This window comes from Ictalurus punctatus, chromosome 6, assembly GCF_001660625.3.
Source record: "Ictalurus punctatus breed USDA103 chromosome 6, Coco_2.0, whole genome shotgun sequence".
NCBI classification, from domain to species: Eukaryota; Metazoa; Chordata; class Actinopteri; order Siluriformes; family Ictaluridae; genus Ictalurus; species Ictalurus punctatus.
Window position 1 is genome coordinate 21,157,953 of NC_030421.2, and position 26,193 is coordinate 21,184,145.

Consider the following 26,193-nt stretch of genomic DNA (forward strand, 5'->3'; position numbering starts at 1 on the left):
CACCTTAGTTACAAGATCCTAGTAATATTCGTAAAATGGAATAGCTTATAACCCACTATTATTAGTTTCAGGGACTGTCCAGCCATTTCCTCACTACTAAATAATTGCCTGAATTATCCCTAAAACTCTGTTTACATGAGTCTAGCCACACTTATTCATTTTCTGTCCTCCCACAATGTATGTAGTCATGTCTGAGACACTTCTGCCTTGTCACATGTACTGAACATAATAAAAACCTATAAAATGATACACTGCAGTCAGACCCATGGCAAGACAATGATGGCATAATATGACATTACAATACATCACAATTTAAAGACCTGATTAACTTTAAACTTTGACCCAAATACTCAGTACAATCTGTGGAGGATTAGTAATTTGTGGTCATAAAATCCTCCAGTGCCCCTATTCTGTAGTGTCACTGAGTAGTGCCAGTGGAAATTTCCATTCAGGAGGTAGGGATGTGAAGTCAACTATAGGCAGCAACAAGACCATTGTCTGCTTCTAATGTTGTTATTGTTATGTCATTGTTATGAATGATGAGCTGTCATATTATCCATGTTAGTCTGTTTCCCTCCTTTCATGCCATTGGCAGGATGCAATATGGGAAAGCTTACACCTTGATTCACGACATTGAGAGACTAGAAAGGAAGGGAGGGAAAGAGGAAGCATGGAGCATCCGCCGTGTTTGTGTGTGTGTGTGTGTGAGTGTGTGTGTCTACTCTGAGAAAGCACTATGTGTGTGTCTGCTCAGAGCTGATGTTCTTCCTCGTTCTCTGGTCTGGAGAGAGAGAAATGAATGACAAGTAATCTTAAGTGCAATCTATGAATAATATAACTGAATACCAGTTTAACTGTGGTAAACCTGGGAGTCCGTGTGACAAACAATTAAATATTTTTTAAAAAGAACTGACCAAATACCATGTTTGTTACACAGTAAACAGAAATATAGTATATGGCCAAAGGTTTGTGGACATCCGACCATCATACTCATATGATTTCTGAACATCCCATTCCAGATTCAGTCCACCTTTGCTGTAATAATTACCTCTACTCTTCTGGGAAGGCTTTCCACTATATATTGGAACTTGTCTGTGCGGATTTGCTTATTGAGCTACAGGAGAGTTCGTGAGGTCAGGCACTGATGTCATGCGAGGAGGCCTGAGGTGCAGTCGGCTTTTGAATTAATTCTGAAGGTGTTCAGTGGGTTGAGGTCTGGGCTCAATCAATCAAATAGTTAGTATTGTGGGTGTGTACAAATAAAAATAATTCTGGAAGCGGGCAAAACTGGCCAAGAGGGTCTGCACGAGTGCGTGATATTGGAAGAATTCCTTCAGCAGCAGAGAGGAGTGGGATCAAAAAACAGTCCCGCACACCAACCTCTGTAATACACCATCACTGATATTCTCCAGCCCACTGTTGTGAAGAGACAAACCCATGCCTATTGTGTTGCACACTCAGTGGGAGGTAGCCAGTGATGCCTACAGGATAATACCATCAATTCTACAGCAGGACAAGACTTGCAGTTTGTTTACCGGGTGTATCACCTGTTGAGGCCCCACAGGTAGATTGAGAACTGAGTAATATTTTGAGAATGTGCTCCCACCCACGCAAGGGGCTGCCAGAGGTACCAAATTGTCTCACCAAAGCCTATAGCCATGTAGTATGACTCATGGCAGGGTTTGGTAACTGGATATAACAGGCATGATCATGTCGGTTTGTCTGTGCTAGTACAGCTTTATAGATGATTTCCGCTTGATCTTATATCATTAAGACTGTGTTTTTCATGTATAATTGATACTTTCCTGAGACGTGCACTCACCTATTGAAGGTTTGGTGAAGCTTATGTAAGAGTGTGTGAACTGAAGTATCTAACCTGTTTACAACCTTTTTTTTTTTTAAATGCTTAGCTGTAAATCAGCCTTATATGAAATTCAGAATCTTCAGTGGGACTGCTGCCTTAATTATAGACAAAACATTTTAAACAGAAATGGGTAAATTCTGCCTATAACTGTGATTGGCTCATCTTGTGGAACAGTTGGAGGGAGGTATTTTTCACACCAAATGTCTCTCCAGCCAGACTGATTCTCTCTTCGCCATACTGGTGCAGCCCAATCTCCATGGCACCCAGTGGAGCAGATGGACTTGACTCTGGGCAATTGAGATATAGAAACTTTATTTGTCAGTTTGTAATCTGCCCCTGGCACTGGGGTTTATATCAGTTCTGTGCTTGACTTTGAGTCACTCAGGTACTGAAGGAAAATACAACACACAAGCAAGTGCTCATTAGGGAGGGAATTTTATTCCTCTTATGTTATTCCTTATTCATTTTATTCCTAGTATTCTTGTGTTCCATGTAAAATTTAAATGGAACTGCCTGATGTAAACATTTCTGACTGCATCTCTCCTTGGCCACACATTTTGGTTTCATATAAACAATAAACTTTGAGCCTGTAATTTTCATATGCCAAACTTTGCATAACGTTTTACTGCACATTCACGCAATCACTCAGAAAAGGTCAGGGTTGCCTGTGATTAATATTTCTCCATGACTTTTTTTGTTTTGTGAAATATCTGGGTATTAGCTTGTGAGGTGTGTATTTGTCTGTGTATGTTTTATATTGATGGTTCCAGTGGATGTCCTCTTGGAAATGTTGGTGGTATTGATTGGATGTGTATATGTCTGTGCATAATAGGAGCAGTAACACTACTTGCCTCAGGCAAACTGTATCCTGTGCACATGATATCAGTGATGTAAATGAGCTGGAGATCTGCCCAGTACTCTCCACCTTCACCTTTGGCCTAAAATGTGTAATGCTGGGTCTAAGGAGGGGCTGAGGATAAAATCCAGGCCTTGGCTCTGAGCCTCATTATCAGTCCCGGCCGTCGCCTCACGGAGACCCTGGCAGTGCGTCAATTAGCATTCCACCCATGTCCCAGTGTGCCCTGGAGGACACCCGCTGATGTCATCTCAGAGCACTTGCCTCACAAGTTATCAAAGGAGCAATTTAGTCCCATTACATGGCATTCAGAAGTTTACATTACTGAAATACTTTCGCTGTACAGCCTCTCCCTTTGGAAATCCTTGTTTTCAGTGGACGGCGAAGCTAAACTTGTGGTCAAAAGTATTTTGTAAGTTACAGCATCAGTTTTAAATTACAACTACAATGGTCCTATTTAGTGAAAATAACAGCCATTAGACAGTTATAATATTTATGGATAAATATAAATAGAAAAATACTGTTACCGACACCAGTTTCTAGAAGCATATTGAATTTAGTTAGAATTAATAATCCCATATCCTTATAATCATGTGTGCCTCATGGGTGAGGCAACAGTGAGGGGAAACAGCCCAGCCATGGATCAGACCTGACTGTGCCCTTCTTTTTTCCTTTTTCCTTTTTTCTTTTTTATTGAAGTGGTTCCAGTTTTCACTGGCTGGGCTAGTCGTGAGCCCTGTATGGAGAACATACGGCCCCCTTGACCACCTGCACTGCCTCTACATTCCTGCTGTCCAAACAGTACGGTGAGGGGAAGCGGCATCATTGGAAACACCTGGGCCTGATCATTAGCGCATGCCCTGCTGTCCTGGGCGCCTGCTTGGCATAGGCCATATCCAGGCACAAAAGAATGAATGACATACGGTGCAGACTTGCAAATGTGGAGGTACCACTGGGAACCATATTGTTTTTGCTAAATTAACAGTGTTCATTTAGGCTCTAATGGGAAGCATGAGCAGCATGGTGTCCATTTTTTATTTGTGTTGATTTGTTGCCTTAATAGGCACAGTATTGCTTAGTAATACAACAAACAAATTACATTTCAATCAAAAGATAGAGGTATAGTGTGTAAAATAAGTTATATCCAGATATAATTGCATTGAAAGATGGGCAGATCTGCGCTCGTAGTAAGTATTGCGTCAATACTGTGACTGTCTCTGATAGATGAAGTTCTCTACAGATACAGGGATTCTTCATTAGTCTGTGTTTGACTGTAAGCCTTGATATTATTTAGACAATACCTCTGCCTCCTGGTGAGGTGGAAATGAAGGGCAAATTATTGTTTTGTGTCACCTTTTAGATTAATGCTGTTTTTTTTTCTAAAGTCACTTATTTTTATTTCATTCAGTTTGTGTGTGAGAGAGAACGAGAGAGACTGAGACAGGGCCTCAGTGTGTGTTCTGGGAAAAGGACCTTCCAGTTTAATAATGGTGATAAGGATAGAGCACACTGTTGTCATATGCAGGATTCTATTTTTGTCCTTAGCAAAATTGTGACAGTCTGTCAGGAGTGTGCTGCCCTACAAATTTCATCACTGAAACATTGTGTGTTCAAATAGAATTCTCTTTCCTGTAGAGGGTCCTCCAAGAAATAATGAGAAACACTCCACTGCATGTTTTATTACTTTTTTTTTATTGTGTTCTCAACATTTACTTTAAACATTTAATAACAGTTGGTTACTTACCTATTCATATAATGAACTGATGAGCATTTATGGCCAGCCTGAAACCCAGCAGACAATGTAGCTGTAGATTGTACCACACAGAATTCTACATTGTATGCCAGGTTCGGGACAACACAAAAGAATTCATCATTCGCCCTCGCAAAGTGATGGGCTTCTGCATGTGCAAAAGATTCACATTCATTATTTCTCAGCCGTCAGCAACTGAAGGCATTCACACAAACCCAGCCACTATGACAGCCTAATCACACAAAGAATGTGACATCTTGCCTTCTCCTTTGTCATCAAATCACTCAAACTGCATCTTCAACAGTCAGTCGAGAGACAATGGCTGGATCCATTCATCGGACAATACCACCATGTCAAAACAGAAGTCTGAAATAATTTCTAGTTGCTTCAACAACACCACTGCATGCAGAGTGCGTGTCAAATTATTTAGAGAAACAATAAGCCAAAAACACAATAAACTAATGGAGATGTGTGAAGAGGTCAAATTCTGAAACCCTTATGGACAGCTAAATTAAATAACAAGAGCAGGGAAAGTCTTCAGCCCTTCTAATACAGAGGGTGCTATTTTGTGAATGACAGGATGGAGTCCACATACCGCATAATCTGAATGGAATGTGCCAACAGGAAGCACAGAATGCCATCAGAGACCCAGTAGCCAGATGTAGCTGCTGATTGCAACACAGGATCTACACTGACTACTGAGCAGCTCATGAGCAAACCAGTATGGCACAGAAACAGCCCTCGTTGTAAAACAGAGTCAGCTTCAGTGCCTTGGCATCCTTGCTCACTGAAAGAAGAGAGAGAGAGAGAGAGAGAGAGAGAGAGAGAGAGAGAGAGAGGGGTTGGTGGTTAGAAATTGTGAACAGAGCCATTCTTTCTTTATGCAAACATGCACAGGGGGACAACAGTAGGTGGTGGATAATTTCCTGATGGGCATTTTCTAAGCACACTGTTAAGGCTTGCAAATAGCTCTCATTCATCCCCATTAGCCTGCAGTCAGAAAGGTATACAAACATAAACTGTGGTTCTGCTGCACACGAAAGGCTTCTGTGAACCAGTTAGACAGAGCATTTTGTTTCAACAATGTTTTTGCTATTATAGTGAATGAGTGAGTGGAAGTAAGTGGAGGCTATGATTCCAAACACTGAACCCAATGTTTGACCCCTTTAACTCCCAGGTCCCTAAAGTGGACATAGACCTATCCACTTGTCCTTTGTTTATCTAACTACATACTTTTCCTTGTACTTTCAGTATGTTAATTAATTAATCTTCAGTAGCCACTATATCCTATTCAAGGTAGTGGTGGATCCCAGGAACACTGGTAGGAATACACCCTGGATGGGAAGAAACAGATAAGTCTGACTGACTACTGAAATCTGTTCCAAAATCTGCTTTAAAAACCAATTGACCAGATGCTGATCAATATCACTGCACAATCATTTGAGACCGCTTCTTAATTTTGTTATGTGCAGCAAAAGTGAAATATGCAAAAAATTATATACATAACAGTTCAAGACAAACCCCTGAACACAAGTGAGTAATGAAGGCAGCGAGAGCAAAGACATTTCACATCCTCAGTAGTGGCTCCAGCTAAACATACCTGAGTCCTTGTGACCATATTGATTCTTGGACCAGCTGATGGTCATTTGACTCAAATTTTTCTCTGTTGTGGAAACTGTTCCCACCCTTGTGACCCTGTCTAAATTCCAGCGCAATGTCCCTGCTAACTGTCAGTGCCCGCCTGATCAGGCGCTGAGACTGATGCTGGTAGATTCTGAGCGTGACATTATCCTGCATGGTAAAGGCACAATCAGTAGAAGATACAATATAAAGTTGCTAGAATATAGCTATAAGGCTGGGTATTCAATAATGAGGTTCCCACTGTCATGCGAGAGTGAACTTGTCGTTTTGTGTGCACAGAAAATTGGAAATTCAGACTTGTTACTTCGGAAATGCTGATGTAAAAATTGCGATATGTTGACTGAGTGGAATGTGTGTTTGTGGTTTGATTTTTTAGTTGTGCTGACAAAGCTGTGTGGCATTTTAAGACATTGTCCACCACAACGTCACTGTACAATACAGATCACTAAATGGAACAATGGTTGAGCCATAATTATCAGAAAAACACTAAGTGGGATTTTACTGAGCTGCAGGAAGTTTATATTGACTGATGGCCTATTTTAGTACTGAGTACTTACTATCAAAGCATATCGCTGGCAAATATACTAATTGATATTGACAATACTCAGTCTGACTAGTTATTTTTTGGCTCCTTTTCAAGATGTGTCATATATAACTTACAAAATAACAGTTAATATCCCACAGCACTTTCCTGACTGACAAATATATAGCAATATTACTATGAAATCCCAATACACCAATTTCCAGATACTTCGTAGCCCATTACTAATTCAACATATACAACTGATCTCATTGCACTATAGCAGATTTTTAGGAAAACTCACCAGACCAGTTTTGAAATCTTTGGTTCTGTGTATGCTGTGTGGAAATTCACTTCATGGTAAGACTCGCAATACTATATATACCATACCAAACTCATAATAGGTGTGTGCCGTTTCATGGCACACACCTATTATGACATACATTAAATAAATTACTTTAAAAATACAAGTTACAAAGTTACAGACGGTTCTCTCCCACGCGTGTGTGTGTGTGTGTGTGTGTGTGTGAGTGTGCATGCATGCGTGCGGGTGGTAGGGGGGATGGGGGATAACATAGCCTGATGTTCCCTAGGGAGGTATTTGCTTCCGGCTGCTACTCTGCTGTATGCCCTGGCGTGAGCCACAGTCTCAGTAATGACCTGTAGCCATCAGGAGAATTTGTGAACATTCCATTCATAACCTTCCAGGTCTAGTGATCAGCTCAGAGGGGGTTTAGACAATTCAGAGAGAAAGAAAGAGCTAAGGGGCTTCAGAGATCTATCCTATATAATCGATTTTAAAGTGCTTTCCTAGCTTGTACAGTAGGTGGTTATTGAATAAAACTCAGCAAATCAGTAGTGCCCAAATTGCTTCAAAGACTTGTGGTGTATTTTAACATTTAGTGCTTATAACTAACCTAAAATTATTTATTTTAGAATTTGTTATTTTATGACATTTTACAGCGCTTGCTTTTATTTCCACTAAGTGGACAGCAACATTTGGACTCTGATCTAGATTCAAGCATGTCATTTCCACAAAAGGTCTAGCAATTTGCAACAATAGAATAAAAAAAATAATAACATAATAATGAAAATCTGTTTCACTGTTCTTAGCTAAGAGCTAGAAGATGGCATTATCACATATAAAATGAAACTGTAATGTGAACTCTCTGAACCTGTGAGAAAGAAAAGAACATAGATGTTTAGTCTATTTTTACAACTCAATTTCTGAAAACAATATCAATACTACTGGTACATATTTATAAAAGTTGGTGTCCTTTCAACGCCTTATAACCAGTACTGAGAAACAATGAGAAAATGACCATCTGGGAAATCGTGAAGCAAGCCAGCCCTCATGTTGAGTAGATGATGCTCAAGCTAATCCACCAATCTTCCAGAGTGAGGCTCTCTCTGTGCCAGAGAACACGCGACATTTTAACTCCAAATGATTAGTGCTCTGAGAGCTTCTTCTTTATTACAAAGAAGTAAAGTGGTGAGTTTATAATACCAAGAGCCTCTAATCTTGCAGACTGCTAAGCATTTCCCTCGCAACACCTCATCCCAACTTCAGGATCCACTGGACAAAGAGAAACAAACAATAAGCTAGATTTCTAGAAGAAGGAGCCCTTGTGGAAGACTTGAGACTTGATAGTGCTCAATTTCAACATGGCTGAAGACACCAGGATACGTAGATGCATGCTATTATATGTATAAAAACAAAGACCAATGTTATTCAACATTTTAGCAAATTTTCATTTGCATTTTTACTACTGAAACCTAAACTGTTAATGTTTCCAGTCCTTATAAATACATACTAGGCACTATTTGGGAAGATCTACTTATGGACTACTATTAATTCTACTGACTGTAATGGCTACTTTGCTGGCAGTGGATCTGTTGATGGTGGAGTAGATATTTGGCAGATCCACAGCTTGCTTTCTGGGTACTGCTCCTCACTATTTTTACTATCATGGCTCTAGGGCTAAAAATGGGAGGGTACGGTTTAGAGTTGGGGGGTGGGGGGGGGGGGGTAGTCTTGCTGGCAAGGTTATTCCTGGAGACCCAGCGTGTTTCAGTTGATGTGGGTTTCCTCCAAGATGCCTGAGAGATGACTGGGCCTGACCACATCCACATTCTGAGAGGAGCAACAGCCAAGCCCCTGACCAGAGTTCTGTCAACGTGGTCTGCCACTGAACAGGAACTGAATCATTGCCCTCACCCACCAGAGGAGGTGGGGCAGCACAGAGAGGGGGAAGGAGAAAGTGTGAGTGTAGGGGTTTGTGTGAATGTGTTCCTGTTTGGGTGCAAAGCTGGGGTTACATGATGCAACTTTTGTGCAACTTTTGTTATTTGCAATACAATTGCATTTAAATTACAGTTCTACCTTATGCAACTCACATTAGGCAATTTCCAATCAGTGAGCTCCATAAAGCCAGGAGATGTCATCAGGTAGACAAGTAAATAAACAAATTCATGGAAAAATGATGGTATCTAATAATATTTGCTTAACATCTAATTTGCCTGACATAACGGCAAATGGCGTCAAACAACAAGTAATTCCCCATTATGTTATGTATATTTGTGTACCATAAACAAAACAAAACAAAAGAGAACCTGATACTCTGCCTATGGTCCCTTTTTTGCTCTAAATGACAATGTGAGAATCAATGTCAGCAAACTCCATAAATAAATGCACAAACACAACCCACAGCCTGTCAAACCCCATGCTCAGTACTGCTCATATTAGCTGAAGAGAGGTGAACACTGTCCAAAGTGATATTTCCTTCACACTCTTATCAGCAGCCCCACCGACACAATCACAACCAATCCAGACCCATTTTTACTTATGACACCATAACAGAAACCTCTAAACTCCTATATCTCTTCCAGCCAGTGCTCACACCCTGATTAAAATCGATTTTTTTTTCTTCTGAAGACCCTCTGTCTTTTGCCATTTTCCTGTCGTCATGTTGAAAGAAGGCTGAAAATGTCAGTTACTGTTGTGACTTCCTCTGAAGATACACTCTTGATGCCTAGAACATGGCTATATTCCCAGAGTTATCTCATGAAAGCGGGTAGAGAATTGGGGAACTTCATGGGTCAAAACACAGATGTATTACCTTCATGAGGTGGTCCCCTTACATTCCAGAGGCTGATGGGTTGTTTTTAAAGTCTAATTTAATTTGAGGAAGAGCCTTCAGCTGCATAAAGCCTGATGAAGGGTTAGGTCTGGGATCCGTGGTCTGGACCTCATCAGAAGCCGGGAAGGGATTCATTTCACTCAACTTCTACTTACTTGCTCCACACAGAGTGTAGGGGTGCTACTGACTTTTATCATATAATTCCATTAGCTGATTGCTCAAAACTGGGAAGGTAAGCATAACTGGTTCTGACCAGTTTCAAAAATGTTGATAACCTCCAAGAGGCCAGGCAAGACACACAGTCTCCTTTTACCTTCAGAGGTCATGGAATACAAGAAATCCTTGCCACTGGAGAAAGCAGGCTGACAGGAGGACTGGGAAGTTCATTTGCTTTATGGCTCTTTAATGCAGGACTTAGGGTAAAAAGTCTGTGGGTAGACCAAGTTCAAGGTAAAAAGAAATCTTTCACCGCAATGTGGAGCAAAGTGACATGTGAGCCATAGAGGCATACACACATGCATACTGTAAATACACATCCTCTACCATTCAGGCTGACATTCACAGCCACAGTCAACTTCATTACCACAGTACTGTTGAGGCAATGCTTCTTTTCAGCACACTGGAAGAACACATACACACATACACTGGACTGAAGTGCAAAGGATTTATGTTCTTCAGTATAAATAACTCTCTGAGTTGCCCAAGGTCCGGTCGTGCTCTTGAACCATGCTCAAGTGTATAGCATTACATCTAAATGAAGACCGATAAATTCCGTTCCATTAGAGCAGCACAACGCTCCTTAAAATAGCCATAATACCCACTCTGTTTAGGAGCACACTGACCCTGCTTCTGATGACTGAATCCCTTCCACCTTGCTGTGCACATCATGGAGGCAGTAAAGAGTTTGGCCTGCCAGTGCACCAATTGTCTCCAACAGGAGCATCAATAATTGGCAGGTTAGAGCAGTGCACACATTATTGTGGATATGGTAAACTCGGATATTGTAGTGGGTGTTCCCTTTCTGACACGTGCTGTAAGGTAGACCAATCACAACAGACTGGGACATCTGACCAATCAGAGCAGAGTAGGTTCAGTTTAGAATGAACGGATCATTGAACGAGTGGTTTTTGCCACTGCGTAAAAAAGGGTGGTGGTTGAGTTTTACCTTTGTCTTTGATAAATAAGGTGCATTTTCAGTGTGGTTCATGTCAGGAATGTTCCAATCATTGTCCCTGTTGCTTTAGTAGTATGTTTTAGTTGAGTATGCCGATAGACATTGAAGCATTGAGGGATTTGGTTGGGATCTGAGCACTTGAAAGGTTTCTATATAATTCTGATGAATTTATCATCAATAATGCTATGCAGACACATCGTGAATAAAGACATGTTTTCTTTGGTCTGCCACTACTGCCCTCTCCTGTGTCAGTTCAGCTGGCAGCCATACATGTTCAATCATATCAGATATTTTTTTCTCCATTCCATAACTAAGGTAAGTGTTCATCTTCATTTGCTATTGCTAAGCTCACCAGTGTCTTCTTCCTTAACATTAAACAAAAACAGTTGATTTTTTTTTACTATACAGGAGCAAACTATGTATAAAAAGGTTTTTGTGATATTTGTAGGGTTTGCTTAACATTGAATTAGGTTAAAAATTAACATATGTTAAACCTCCACACATTGTGCTATAACCAATATGCTGTCCTACAAAGGTATAGCATTTTTTAACTGGGAATGGCTGGTGATGGTTTTCCCATCTCCAATGATTCTCCTGTTCCATGAGGTGTGTCCACTTGTGGAGTCACTTTCTGACTACTCTAGGTTTACTGCAGTTCAATGCACTGCCTGTGTGTTGCCCAGGAGAGGAAACACTGGCCAAATATGGGCATGGTGACACGCACAAAGAAGGGTGTGTGCAAGTGCATGCCCTGCCATTACCTGAGTTCGTACGTCATGCACACACCCTCACAGTCACACAACCACATCTGCTATCATATCTCAACTGTCATTACCAACATCAGTGAGGTAAGAAGATAAAGTGGGTAAGGAATCCACGTCTCTTACAGGATGCTGGTCTTAACAACTGAGACTTCAGTTGTTGTGTAAACAGACTAGTGTAAGCCCAGCAAAAGGATAATCTGATCTTGGAGTTCTTCTGGAATCACTCAAGATATACAAGCTTGGCCTGTGGGACACGTATGGTAGTCATGGCACAATAACCTACTTAGTGACATCATTATAATGGTACACACCCCTTGGTACACGTATGTGTTACCTTACACTCTCCACCTGGGTGTTACGTGCCAGTGTATGCCCAGCACCTTTCCACCAGCCACTCCTACCTCAGTGAGAGTAGGTGTAACGTCTGACAGAGCAAGTGAAAAATAAGTACTTTATTCTCTCCCTTACAAAAAAAAATCCAAACCATGATGATTCACTAGTAGCGACGAAACTCCTGCAAATGTGAGCTCAAAAATGGTGACGCCCAAATTAACATATACATATTTAATGCTGCTTATAACACATTACACTCTTTAAGTACTATTTGAAGTAAATATGAGTAGTTTGATTATACCACATTAATCCAAGATCTTGTTAATAATTAAATAAGAATACTATCTGAATATAAATTATAATACCATACCAATATCTGCTTTGGAGTTGTTATTAGAGACAAGCAAAGCAGTGTTTTGAGTCTGATCTAATTCTTAAAGTGAGAGAAATATATTGTGACTTCCACACACAAACATGCCTTCTTTTCCATATGGCAGTCCACAGAGTTAACATCCTGAGCAGGCATCATTTACGGTGAAAATGTGAATAGATCTTGGCACAGATAGATAGAGGGGTTTGGGAGTGGTTAGTATTATATGGTACTAAAGCACAGAGGGTGTGTGACGGTACGTGAGGCCGATGGCGGGAGGGGGCCAGGGAGCTGCACCTTCCCATGAAAGCATGTTGCACGCACAGAGGTCAATGTGTGACCGCCACATTCCTTTCTAGAGGGACAAAGCACCAGTCCAACAGAAACCCGCACACACCCTCCCCACACCCACTCTCTCAGTCTTCCACTTCCGCTCGGAGCCTCCAATGGTGGCCGCTAGCCTTGAGGTCTAATTTTAGGGAGGCTATTGTGTGAGCTAGTTTCCGGAAGGAAAATAATTAGGTTAGTGTGGCAGCAGTTTAGTGGCCTTTGCACCTTTATAGGCTGGTCTGAGTCTGAGTTCCGTCACTACAGCTTGGTGGCAATGGTACACTTTAGTTAGCGGTGTATCTACTAACTGAACTTATACAAAATTTTTCACAAAGTGATGGCTTAAAAATTAATTATGCAATAAGTATTTTCTATCTCTTTCCCAACCCCCCCCCCCCCCCCCCAAAACTGAGATATAATTTGTCTATATAACATTTCTTTATCATTTAGACCTCTTGAATTTAAAAGAGCAATATATTACTATTAATATTTCTAGCAACTGCATTTCCTTAATTTAAAACTAAGAGCTGCAATATAATTTAACCAAATCAGATGTTCTGATGTCCCTGGACTCTGTGCTTTGGCAGCAATTAAATAATTTCCTGAGACAAAACATTATTGGCAGTTAATGCTTACTTTATAAAGGTCAACTTTATGACTTTACTCTGTATTATGATGAACAACAGCTGGGCAAGAGGCCAAATCCAGCATGCCTGCTTACTTGCATGCTGTGTGTGTCCAGTGACTACACACACACATACATACACACCAATAGCTTTTGTCCAATAGATTTCGGTCCAGCGTCACCCTAACAGCTGGTCAGTAAAAGGCAGAAGGCACTGTAAGTCTGAAGACCGGTAACTCCACCCACTGACCGACCACTCATGGGCTAATCAGAGAGCTTGTCATCTGATTAGCCAAAAGCAACTGACCAATCAGCGCTGGACTTTCTCTAGCCCATTCATTCATAAGAAACAGCACTGTGCTGTATAGGACAGTGTGTACATAGTTCCTCATTCAGAATTCACTAGAAGCAGCCACAACTTACTGGGGGGGGGGTATCTCATGATTGCCACCAAGGGGAATTCCCCTCTAATTTAAAAAAAAAAAAAAAAAGATTAGCCTGTGCAGGGAGCAGCTAAATTTATTCCATACAAAAGCAAAAAGACAGCCTAAGCTGTCATACCACAAAAAATCCAGACCTGTCTCCTATGGCAGCTCAAAAATCAGTTTCATTTACCACAAGAGCTATCCCCCCCAATAAGGTTCCTCATGTGACACGTTGAGAAAGCAAGAACACTTAATAAATGGCAGTCCTAGCCACACAAAGCACATGTAGCCACATAAGCACTAACAAACCAAAAACACATGCACACATATAATTAATATACATTAACATAAAGCACAATTTTTATTTTATTTTTTATAATTCTAACTTTTCTCAAGACTAGTTATCACAAATCTGCAAACAATTTCTCAATTTTAACATGCGCCATATGATATCCATTAGTAGACAGAGCTTTCTGTCTCCCCCCCTAACACCCACCCCCCCTTGTTCACTTACTCAGTCTGGGTGAAAGGAGTATTTCCTGATGGCTGAATGTTGCTTGCATGTGCTGAGTCTCAGTCTTCTCCCTGTTCAGCCTCTTCAGAACCCACAATCACAGAGAGGCAGAAAGAAACACAGAGAGAAAAAGAGATCAGATTCATAGCATGTCAATGCGCCGGAATTACTGCTGGAAAATAAAACAGAGCTCCCCGGTCAGCTCAAGCATATTACTGGTGTTCTCCATGTGATTCCCAGCTTGAAACTCTCTCCTTCTCTCTTCCTTTCTGTCTCTCTTTTTTGGTCTGTCCTTTTTTCTCTGTCCAGTCAGTCTTCGGCGGCTAATCAGTAACAGTCTTAAAGTGACAGCAACATTGGTGATAAAAGCTGTATATGTCAAACCAGAGGTGGCTTCCTGATTCAGCTGAGACCCTTCCGCCACTCGAGCCTGAGCTGACTATCACTGTTATCACTGTCATCGGATTTAAAATCCTCTCCCTCCCTCGCTCTCTCGCTCCGAGTTGCTCCCTCCCTTCCTCTAGAATGGCCCTCCTTCTCTCTCTCTCTCTCTTTCTCTCTCTCTCGTCAAGCAGTTATACACTGCAGACTGACTCCCAGAGGTCCTATAGCTGGCTTTGAGGGGCTGAGCATTTCTCTGGCAACCTATCACTGTTCAGCACAGTGTCCTGTTTCAACATTCTGAATTGAGAGGTTAGACAGAGGACACCCATTCAGAAAAAAAATGAGTATAGTGGGAGGAGGGGAGAAAAGCAAGGAAGGCCGGCTGAGAATGCCTAGGCTATGTCGCGGATCCTCAACAGCAGGAAACTCCCCTGCTTGCATGTTTGTAAAATGATCAGTGTCTCTACATAAGGCAAATGTTTGGCACTCTTTATTCACTTCCAGCATATTCAACCTAATGAGGTTGAACCAATATTGAACCTAATGAGGCTTTATGAACTTCAGCCCTGCTTTCTCAAAGGGAGCCCCCAGAGTGTCACATGCTGTCTATGACAATGTGCAGCTGAAGAAATAACCTCTTGCAGTGTGTTAGTGCTCCACAGACATCACAGTATTTCCATAAAACTTAACATCTGTTATATTATCCTTGGAAAAAAAAAGGAAACAAGCAGATTTGTCATTATTCAGTGAGTGATACCAAAGTGAACCTATTAGCAAATGTATATGGCAAGTTACAGAAACATGCTTCAGTAAACCACTGGTAATAGTATTATCAATAATACATTATTAATAAAGATTCATGACAAAATATATATAGAAAAAGATTTTTCCCCAACCTACATCCAAATCTAATTTGTAATCTTTAATAAAAATGAAGCAACTCCATACCAACAGGATCTTTATGGTTTATGGAAATTCAATAAAGGCGAGGCCACAGAGCAAGTTTGCTTTTTGGACAGGTAATGCTTTTCTCAGTAGTGTTATAATCTAGCTCATTCCCTTTAATCTCCAGCCCTTTCTCCTGGCTTCATCTCCACCTCTGCATCCAGAAGAAAGTACTGAATTTCACATGGATTCTGGGAAACCCTATATTGTACTCAAATGGCTCAATACCATTTTCTTTCACAAGCTCACCTTTCACCTGGATTAAGTCAGGAAAGAGCATGAGAGAAAGGGAATTAATTACCAATCCACCTGCTTGTCACTCTCTCAGCGGCCGTGTGGAGTCACAGCGGCACTGAAACTACTTTTAAACTCCCATATTTGTGTTGTTAGTCACCAGGAAAGTGACTGAGTCATCCCCACGCACTGCCGGCTAGGCCAGGCTCAGATCACACAAGCTCTGAACCCCCCCCCCCCCCCCCCCCCCCAACTCCTGGGCAAAATAATGCAGTTCAGTCCCAATTTAAAGTACACAAATACCAGCCCACTAACCAGCATTGGTGCAACTCATACGCTCTAACAATTCCTAACACACGCTGATTTGCTTCACCAATTCCTCATCCACCGTCAATCTTTCAGGACGGTTAGTTACGCAAGAGAGGGGATAACTTATCCGCACATATCCACACATCTTAGTAATGATTTTTAGAGCGCTACTGTGGGTATTATTTTCATCTAAGATTTTAATTCATGAGGATTTGTGCAATTTAATTTGACATTTAATTAACCCAATAAAATATATGAAAAATTATTTCAGTAACTGTTGTTATATCTCTCCTTTCAACAATAAAATTAGAAATGTAAATATTGAAAATGAAAAACATCATGAACCCCCTTTTTATATATGTATGTATATATATATAAAATAATCTGGATAGATAGATAGATAGATAGATACATATTTATATATCCATATTATGTATTACATTTATTGAGTTAATAATACTAATATTTTACTGATCAAGATGAGCTTACATACTATGGGTATAGATCTTTCTCTTCACTGCCCATTTCTCCCTGGCAGTCTGTGCATGGCAGACGGTGTGACTGTGTGTACTGTGTGCATGTGTGTGTGTTTGTTATGTCCCGCTGTGTCAGTCTGGATGGTCCAACCGAGCTCACCGCAGCACAGACAGCTTGTATTGAAATAGAGGAGAGGAGGTGGCGATGAATCACACATCGTAACGTGTCACATGCTCATTTTCTTGTCAGTGGGCTGAAGTTTAGTGACTCAGGAGCTTTGAAATGTAAGTACAGAGCGTGCTGGAGCACTTATTGTTATTAAAATCATGTGCTTCCTACTTGTTTCATTTAAGGGATGAATTACTTCCAGAGGAAGAAACACATTGCTCCCACTTTCAGAATTATCTAAACTACCTTAGATATTAGATAATGACTTCTACTAACATACACATGTTGCATTGTGGCCTGTGAGATCAGTGACTTAATGGACTATTACAAACATTCTTCTCTTTCAGGAGGGAATTCATAATGTGTAAGTGAATAATTTTAGAATTACAGGACTTTTCTATTTGAGGCTAGAAATATATATATATATATATATATATATATATATATATATATATATATATATATATATATATATATATATAAATTTATATATATGTAAATATATATATAAATAACAGGACCTTTTTAATATACTTTTGTATATTGAATTGAATATATTGAATGGGAAATTTTTAATATACTTTTGTTTGAAGACAATAATTTCTGTTTACTTGCCTTTGTGAATTTACTTTTATTTAATTCAGATATAATTTTGTATTCTTTATTATCAATGCAGATACATTGTTTAAAAAATATTAAAATTAAAATTATTAAGATTAAAATTAGCTTCTTGGTTATATCCTCAGTTAGTTATAATGTGAATTTTAAAACTGATCATTAGTTTACCAATCATTACAAATCATTAGGTTCTGTAACATTTTACATTGTTGTGTTCATTTTCTGTAAATGTAAAACCAACGTATTAATACCTACATATTTTGAATGAATCATCTGAATGAAACAGGGTAAAACAGGTCAATTTAAATTCTGTTTAGCTTTAGGGACATCCTGATTATAGCTTTAATCTGGGTAGGGTAATATTTATACCACACTGAAAGACAGGAATGCTGCTATCTTTAAGCAAATAATGAAGATAATAAGCTCTCACAGGAATTCAGATGAATTCCTGGCATTCTTTTGTTGTAGAAGGTGTAAGCCATGGTTGCCAATGGCTCTATAAAGGTAGAGATCAAAGAGAGCCTGAGACCCCTCTGCCTGACCTCTCACCCTCACCAAGACCTGATAAAAATGAATTACTTATCTATTTTATTAGATATAATATAATATAATATAATATAATATGTAAACGTTTACTGTTTAATTAAGGTAATATATTTTTGTGCTCAGAACTGTAGATAATATTATTGCATTGGTAATATTTGGAACCCTTCCTTAAAAATCCCTTCCACTAAATCCAAAATCACTACAAAATTGAAACGAAACAATTACACATAAGCTCAAACACTCAATTTTGTGTCAGCACACAAAACTCTATGAGTAATAATGAGTAATAATCATTGATCAGCACCCCAGCAGTCATATTCTTTGATTGTACAGAGAAATCCTAACCCAAGCCCTTTACATAGTGTAGCAGCCAGTTCCAAAAGCAGGTCACCACATCAAACGCAGAGGAAAAGTGCCTGGCATATTGACCGTGCGTTCAGAAAGAGTACACTTCCACACATGACTTGGCTTGGCCAGACTGAGCAATGTAGGAATCTGGGCAGTCAGCTGGTTAGCGATGTCAGGACTATGAGGCACTCCCCCATCACTCCTAATCGAGCTGGCCTGCTTGGCTCACCCCTGGCACTGCATGGCTATATTAGGTGGCTGCAGAACTGGTGGTCAGAAGGTAACAGCGACACAACTACAACGTCATGGTCATGCTGGTGAGGCATGACTTCACAAGCCTTATCAGCCACTGATATGGCATGTGTGTATTACATTCCACTTCACACACATGCACACACACCCACAGGCCCGTCTTTTAAAGGCACAAGACCTGCCACAGAGATGCCTGGTAGCCATGCCAACCATGTGTTTGAAAGAGCTGACAATGAGCAATTTGCCAAGCAAATGGAGAAAAGTGTGACCCAGCTAGGAGAATGTAAAACACTCCCACTGTGGAAATTGGCACTCTATTAAAACTCTGTTATCATTACTGATTTATAGCTGTGGTGATTATCGTATGCATTAGGGCTCACATGGATACTGTTTCTCTCAGTTCCAGCAGTGCTGGCTATTAATACTGAATATATACAGTCTTATTTTAAATGATCAATTTATATGTGAAATCTGAACATTGCTGAAGAAATTAGACTACAGATTAGATTAAAACAAAGCATAGTCCAATCACACCCAAATACAACAGACCATATGAGATGATTCATCTCTCAGGCTTCTCTGATATTAAATAACCACCATCCTGAATAATAACAGGCAATTAGCATGTATGTTGTTCTGAAAGCCTATAATCCTTCAGTGGTAAATCAATCTAGTAATATGCAGGGAGTTATGGCCCCTCTTTACTGTCCCTTGTCACCAGCGATGGCTGGGTTTTGGGTAGGAGTTGGATGGTGGGTGGGAAAGAGTGTGAGAGCATTTAATGGAGCCTGCCCGTCTGCTCCTCCACCCCTTGGTTGGCCCTTTAAAAGGTGTCAGATGAAAAGCAGCTGAGATTGCTGCTTGCTCTCACTCTATCTCGCCCCCTCTCCCTAAGCTGCACTCACTTGCTAGCATCCTGCTTTCACTCGCCCCCTCAACACCCACGTTTTTTTCCCCTCCTTCTCTGCTTCCCACGCACTCCCCACTCCTCACACGCACTCACTCATTCTCACCCACATACACACACAAACACGCCCAGGCTGCCGTCTCCCAGCCTGCCGCCTCTGGCTGTCCTGTTGAAATCAGGATGCAGGACCCCCGCCTTGATTCTTACTGACCCCGGCACTCTCTACACACTTACATCCTGGAAGTGGGTTGTCCCCGCTGCAGCATCAGCTAACATGGTGCCAGAGTGACACGGCCGAGTCACAGCTTCCCTGTCCTCCACCTCAGCTGAGCCGGCGATTAGAAAGAGGGAGCAAGAACGGCAGCAGTTCACACCCTCATCCTGGAAGTTCCAAGCGTGCTCTTTATAAACATTCCATTCTCCCTCAGCATGCTGAGCAGGGTTTCCTGCTCTCAGAGCCCAGCCCCCAGCTGGCGTGCTCCCACCCTACCCAGCCTAGACAAGGGGACTCTTTCAGGCACTTCCTGAAGAACCACCTTCAATTATCTTAGCTGCTGGGCCGGGGAGAAAGTGCTGATGTTATACAATGCCGATAAAGCTCCCTTCGATTCATTCCCACCAAGCCAAAGTGGCGTAATCACCAAGGGAGAGAGATTACTCTGTTTGGCTTGGCTAGCAAGTCCAAGGCCATTCTGAACAACATAAAAGGTGACAGAGGAAGGGAGAGACGAACAGAGAGAAAAGCAAGAGAGCAGACTAGAAAAAGAAAAGCAAGGTAAGACAAAAGACTGTGATAACTTGGATCAGATAGTGAAACCCAAGAGAGGGAGAGGGCAGTGGGCAAGAGTGAAAACAAGTAAGGACGACAAAGTAAAGAATAGGGAATAGGGTACTTCTTTCTAGCTGCTTACAGAGCTTAAGATGACTGGAGTTCATTTGCTCCAGAACAAACATGTCAGGGGTCATCTGTCCCACTCTTAGCCTCTGTCCCTATGTCACTAATTTAAGAGAGGCGCCTAGCTCATATCCCCAGCAGTCTTCCTGTGCTACTGCATTGTCTGTTTTTGCCCTCACATGTGATAGAGTGTGAAAGCCAGACCTGCGTGTTCTGGTCAGTGTCTCTATCAGTGTTGCGTCTGACAAGACACAATGGCTTCTTCACACATGTGAGCACCCTCTCATGGATTTTCAATGAATTTTCCTTTACAGACATTATCCAATTATACATGTTGTTTTCCTGGTACTTCCAAAGTGGTTTCTCCCCAAAAGCACAACTTACTCTGAGCTATAATTTGTGATATATTCAATAAAGACTGAAAGTTCAGAACAAAACGAAGATATGAACTGCATAATCATATTAAGGCAACAAAAGTCTTCTGCTGAAAGACAAATGTGTTGCCAAGTAACTGAAATAAAGAATTAAATTATGTGATGCCTGACTCATGGCAATTCCCCTAACATGTCTAATGCTGCTCTCTGAATCAACACAAACAGATACTAGTCATAGGATGAGCACAGTGGATATGGTGAGATCAAAGAAAGGAAAGGAGAAGAGAACAAAGATAAGCAGGAGAGGAGGATAGAGAAGAATACAGAAGAAAGAAGAAGGATGAGGAGTGGAAAGGAGCAAGAGGGAGACAGAAAAAGGTCTACAGAAGATTAGAAGAGAGGAGAAGATGACAAGGAAGGAGGATGAACAAGGAAAGGAGAGGGGGAGAGAAGGAAATGGATTATGGGAATGGGGATGAGATGAGAGGAGAAGACTGAAGATGAGAGGACAGGAGAGGAAGTCAGAAGAGAGATATAAAGAGAGGAGTAAATAAAGAGGAGAGAAGAAGGAAGGAAACTAAATGGGTGGAAAGCAGAGGAGGTGGAAGCAGAGGCTCAGAGATGATGGGTGGCGAGGAGCTGCCCTGTGTAGGACTGAAGGAGGATGAGTCACAGGCTTTCTGCCCACTTATCCACCCACACACACACCCAAATGTGGGTGTGAAAACACCGGGCTCAGAGCCTGTAGGCCTTAAACTCAGGACGCGTCTGTCTCTCTCTTCCACTGCCAGTACATGTACAGTTTCTACCCACAAGCTGAGCCTGAGCCTACATTTATGATGTCACTGAAGGAGAAAATAAAAAACAAAATGGACACATGGGATAATGTGTGGGATAACACTTTTTGTTTTTGCTGTGTGTGTGTGTGTGTGTGTGTGTGTGTGTGTGTGTGTGTGTGTGTGTGTGTGCCTTTTGGGAAACAATCTGGAATCATCTTAAATTTCTTGACCTTATCTCAGTCCCTGAACTATTTTATGACAGAGGCACTGGAACTCCTGGACAGTTAATGAAAGTGAGACAGTCTGTCTCTATATTTCTCTCTCTTAGTACACACACACACACACACACACACACACACACACCCACACACACACACCAATAAATCTGTGCCACACTGGACATGACAGTAAAAGACAATGGCCCTTTCTTTAACTATAACCATATCCACTTAACTCATTTCTGCATTCAATATCAAGCAACCTACTTTTCTACTTTTAACATGGTTGCATTACTTGTATTAATCTTACCAGTGCCTGGTGATCCACATTCACCATGACATGACAGCACCTAAAAGAGGCAAGAAAGGAACTGCAATTAGTGATGTATTACAAATTTATTATGTCTCTAGAACCCTAATGCAGTGTTAGATGGTAATTTATTATAGAGCAATTTGCAAAAACTCTAAGTGACTGAATTCTCTAAGTGACATGACTATGAGGAATAATATTGTCGAAATGGATTGGCTTGATAATTTTCAAAATGAGACAGATTGCTCATTAAAATATTTCACATTTGTGCGTGTGGGCGATTACTAACAGCTATTCTTCTTCAGGAGCTCACATGGTCTCTGAGGATGAGCAATTCAATAAAAAAAAGAAAAAAGAAAAATCTCAAATCACTACCATAACTGCAATACATTTATTTTCAGCTGAATTACAAGTATATCATAATTACATCCTTTATATGAAAAAAAAAAACCCCAGATACAGTGTACCTGAATTAAAATTCAAATTCATGCACAGAATAAGGCTGTAAAACAACCTCCATTGTGATTTTAGTCCAGGACCTTTCTGAACATAATTGAACATGAAAATGCAGCAATTTTAGACCTTGTTCCATAATAGAGAGGCTTTCTGGTGTGAAAGCAGGAGTGAGGTACTTAAGTGAGATATTCTATATTATAAATCACTGGTATTCTTATCATTACATCAATTGAGGCACTGGATCCATTAGCCACTCTCTCAGGGGAAATGTGACATGTCTGACAGCGCTCATAGACTTTGTAATTGCAGTGCAATCAGATATTGGATTAGCAATTGTTTCATAACGAACTTGCTTTTTGTTAACTGCGAGGCAGGAGTTGAAAATTTTGCTGAAACGGTACACTCTTAACAAAAAGGGTTCTTTGGCTAAGGCAATTACAGAACCGTGGCAATTTGCATGGCTCTTTGCAAATCAGAAAATATTTTTGATGTGTGCTATTTAAATTATGTGACAAGCTTCACAAGGTCATATATTTTGCATTTGTCATTATTAAAAGCAATCACTATGAAAGTGAAGTTTCATTTCATTTTGCACGGTTTGTTTACTCACATAAACATAGTTTGCTACGTTTTGGTGAGAACAGTAATTTGAAGAAGAAGAAGAAGAAGAAGAAGAAGAAAAAGATTGAGCCACCGCTGCCCCATAAATTTGTCAGCTTAAATGAACCTTGCTTAAAATAAAAAAGTAAAAAAAAAGAGATGTAAATGAAGTAAAGCAGAACAACAGGTGAAACACAGTGAGTACTGCCAGCTTAATAATTCTTATATACATGTAGCATTTAAAGTTCTTACAAAAAAAATAATTTCACTTTAGAGATAGATATTCATTATATGAATGTATTTTATAGTATGAATAAACATATTTTAGTTTAGCTAACCTGAACATTTTAAGGCATTTAAATTTCCCGACATGCTAAATCCTAAACTGTTCTACATGATGGTGAGCAGTACATTCATAATGTATAATATTATCATGAATGCGACTGAAACATTAAAAAGACAAATAATTCATTTTGATCAAACAAAAATAAATAAAACATGTTTTATATCATGTACTATAGAGAGCCTGTTGTATATGGATCTTTAAAGAATCTTTAAAAAACATGTTTCAGTACGGCAGCCAAAAAATTTTGGCAGTGCAGTAGCTGATTACAACAAAAGTGACAGTAGAAAAAGAAGATAAAGGTTGTTTGGGCACAAGCAAATTAACCCTGTAAACTCCCACACTGGTAGATCTAAATTCTTCCTAACTCTCACACTACATAGCTTGTCTATTAAATTCACTGCAATTGCTGAAAAATTATAGTCCTAATGGTTACTGAATAATATGTTCAACAACTACACAATAAGCCAGGACTTTAAGAGATTAGGGTTCTTCAGATGGAATAAAAGTGTCACGACAGTCTTTCTCCTTGCCCACTGAGATAACATGTCTCATGTGTGCCCCCTGATGGAAACTATTTAAACTAAAAGGGAAAAGTAAAACAGGTATGTCGCTTTAGAAAGATCCATGACGGTACATATGATATTCATTCAGACATGCAATTAAAAGAAATAAAATACTGCTGTGGTATATCCTTTACAAGTTAAAATAAGAGTGTATATATACTTAATTTTTAATATTTCAACAACAACAACAACAACAACAAAATTATTAATAATAATTATTATTATAATTATAATAATTATTATTGTTGTTATTATTACTATTATTATTATTATTATTATTATTATTAAATGTTTTCTTTGGTGTTAAAGGTATTTTCTAGCAAATATTTTCATTCATTAATCTCGAAGATCGGAAGACTGCATTCATTTACTCCAGTGTGTGTGTGTGTGTGTGTGTGTGTGTGTGTGTGTGTGTGTGTGTGTGCGTGTGTGTTTGTGTGTGTGTAGGGAGGAAACAGAGGAAGGGGAAACGCGCCCCCTGTTTTTTTCCCTCTCTCTAAACTCACCCCTCTATTTTATTCTCCAACTCATTTTTTGTCACGAGGTCTCCCCCGGGGCAATCGCATTCCAAAACACACACAAGAATCTCTTCGGTTCACATAGCAGCCTTTCTCCCTTCTCCTCCTCCTCCTCCTCCTCCTGCCGCACTCACGGAGCACAGCGTTTCTGCGCTGCAACAGCCGAGAGCCGCTACCAGTGTGTGTGTGTGTGTGTGTGTGTGTGTGAGCGAGCGAGCGAGCGAGAGAGAGAGAGAGAGAGAGCACTGAGGCCAGCTACAGCAAAAGTTTTCTTCGATGCACTTTTCTTTCCCAGCCCTCGACTGAAATGATATTTGTCAGTGCACGCAGAGACCACACACACACACACGCACACGCGCACACACACACACACACACACACACACACACACAATCCGCTTCGTCTCTGTTAGTGCGTCGTTTCCAGCAGAAGTGGCACAGAAACGGCGCACATGTTCACCAGCAGCCGCACGCGCAAACTAGCCTGTATTCATGACGTCTAATGAGGGGATAATCATTTTGCGACACCGCCGCGTGTTTGATCGTATGGTGCCTCTGCGGCGCTGGATTAAAAAAAACAAACAAAAAAAAAACATCTAAATTACGAGGATGTTTCGGAGAAACTGTCAAATTCATCACCGCCGACCCCCCCGGAGCTCCTACCTTCAGTTTAGCCTCCCCGCGCGCTTCCGCCGCCGCTCACCACAGCATAAAGACTCTCAGAACACGCGCGAGCCCGGATTAAACCGTGCAGAGATGTGGAAAACAATACAGAGAGAAAGAAAAGGAGAGCGTTCAGCGGAAACACAAAGCGATTTAGCAGCAGACACACTTAATGTTAATGGCTCTGTCACTCACTCACCCGCTTGTCACTCATTTGCCGCTTCCATTTGCGGCGGCCACCTCGTGCAATTACAGGCTCACTGTGGGAAACAGAGCGCTCTCTCTCTCTCTCTCTCTCTCTCCTTTTCAGTCTCTTTTTCTTCTTTGGCTCTCTCTTTATCTGCGTCTCTCTCTCTCGCTCTCTCTCTCTCGCTCTCTCTCTCGCTCTCTTTCTCTCTCTTGCTGTGTGTATCTGCCTGTTCACACACGGCCCCCGCTTACTTCACTACTAGCCACACAGGCTAAAGCGCTGCAGAAATCCCCCTCAGCCGGGGCCGGCCCTTCTCCAGGCTCGGGGACTCAGAGCGCGCGCGCGCGCACACACACACCATTTTCGAGAAAGTCTAGAAAATTGATTGTGCGCAATGATGTAAACGCTGCGTTAATTTCTGAGAAATCCCCGATATTCTGACTACACAAGCATGCTGACCTGAAATATCACAAACACAATGACAGCCAATAATAATAATAATATATGCTACAGTAATAGTAATAATAATAATAATACATTATATAATAATTACATTTCGTCAAAGCAAAATTAATAAGGATTAGGTTATATTACCGATAATTAAAAAATAATTCTAAAAAACTGTTACTTTTTTTCTTTTCTAAATTACCTAGAGGCGTTTTCATATCTAAACTAGGGCGTATACCTAACCCTTAAATATATAACACACCCATCTTTAAACTTCATGAATAACAATGAAAGTCTTCTATGCTTTTATGAAAGTATGTGAGGCATTTATTGAGCTAAAA

General features: G+C 40.6%; 1 long non-coding RNA gene across 2 annotated transcripts; it reads right to left on the reverse strand.

Moving 5' to 3' along the window:
* Positions 1 to 1,564: 1,564 nt before the first annotated feature.
* LOC124628254 (uncharacterized) lies at positions 1,565 to 25,906 on the reverse strand. Of its 2 annotated transcripts, XR_008396576.1 has the most exons (4): positions 25,415 to 25,906; positions 22,071 to 22,110; positions 14,307 to 14,388; positions 1,565 to 5,257 (listed from the first exon to the last, which is right to left on the reverse strand). It is a non-coding gene; the product is annotated as an uncharacterized LOC124628254 (long non-coding RNA). The 2 variants fall into 2 exon arrangements; XR_008396575.1 differs by lacking the exons at positions 22,071 to 22,110; positions 25,415 to 25,906 and adding an exon at positions 14,523 to 15,188 and having other exon boundaries at positions 1,566 to 5,257.
* Positions 25,907 to 26,193: the final 287 nt, after the last annotated feature.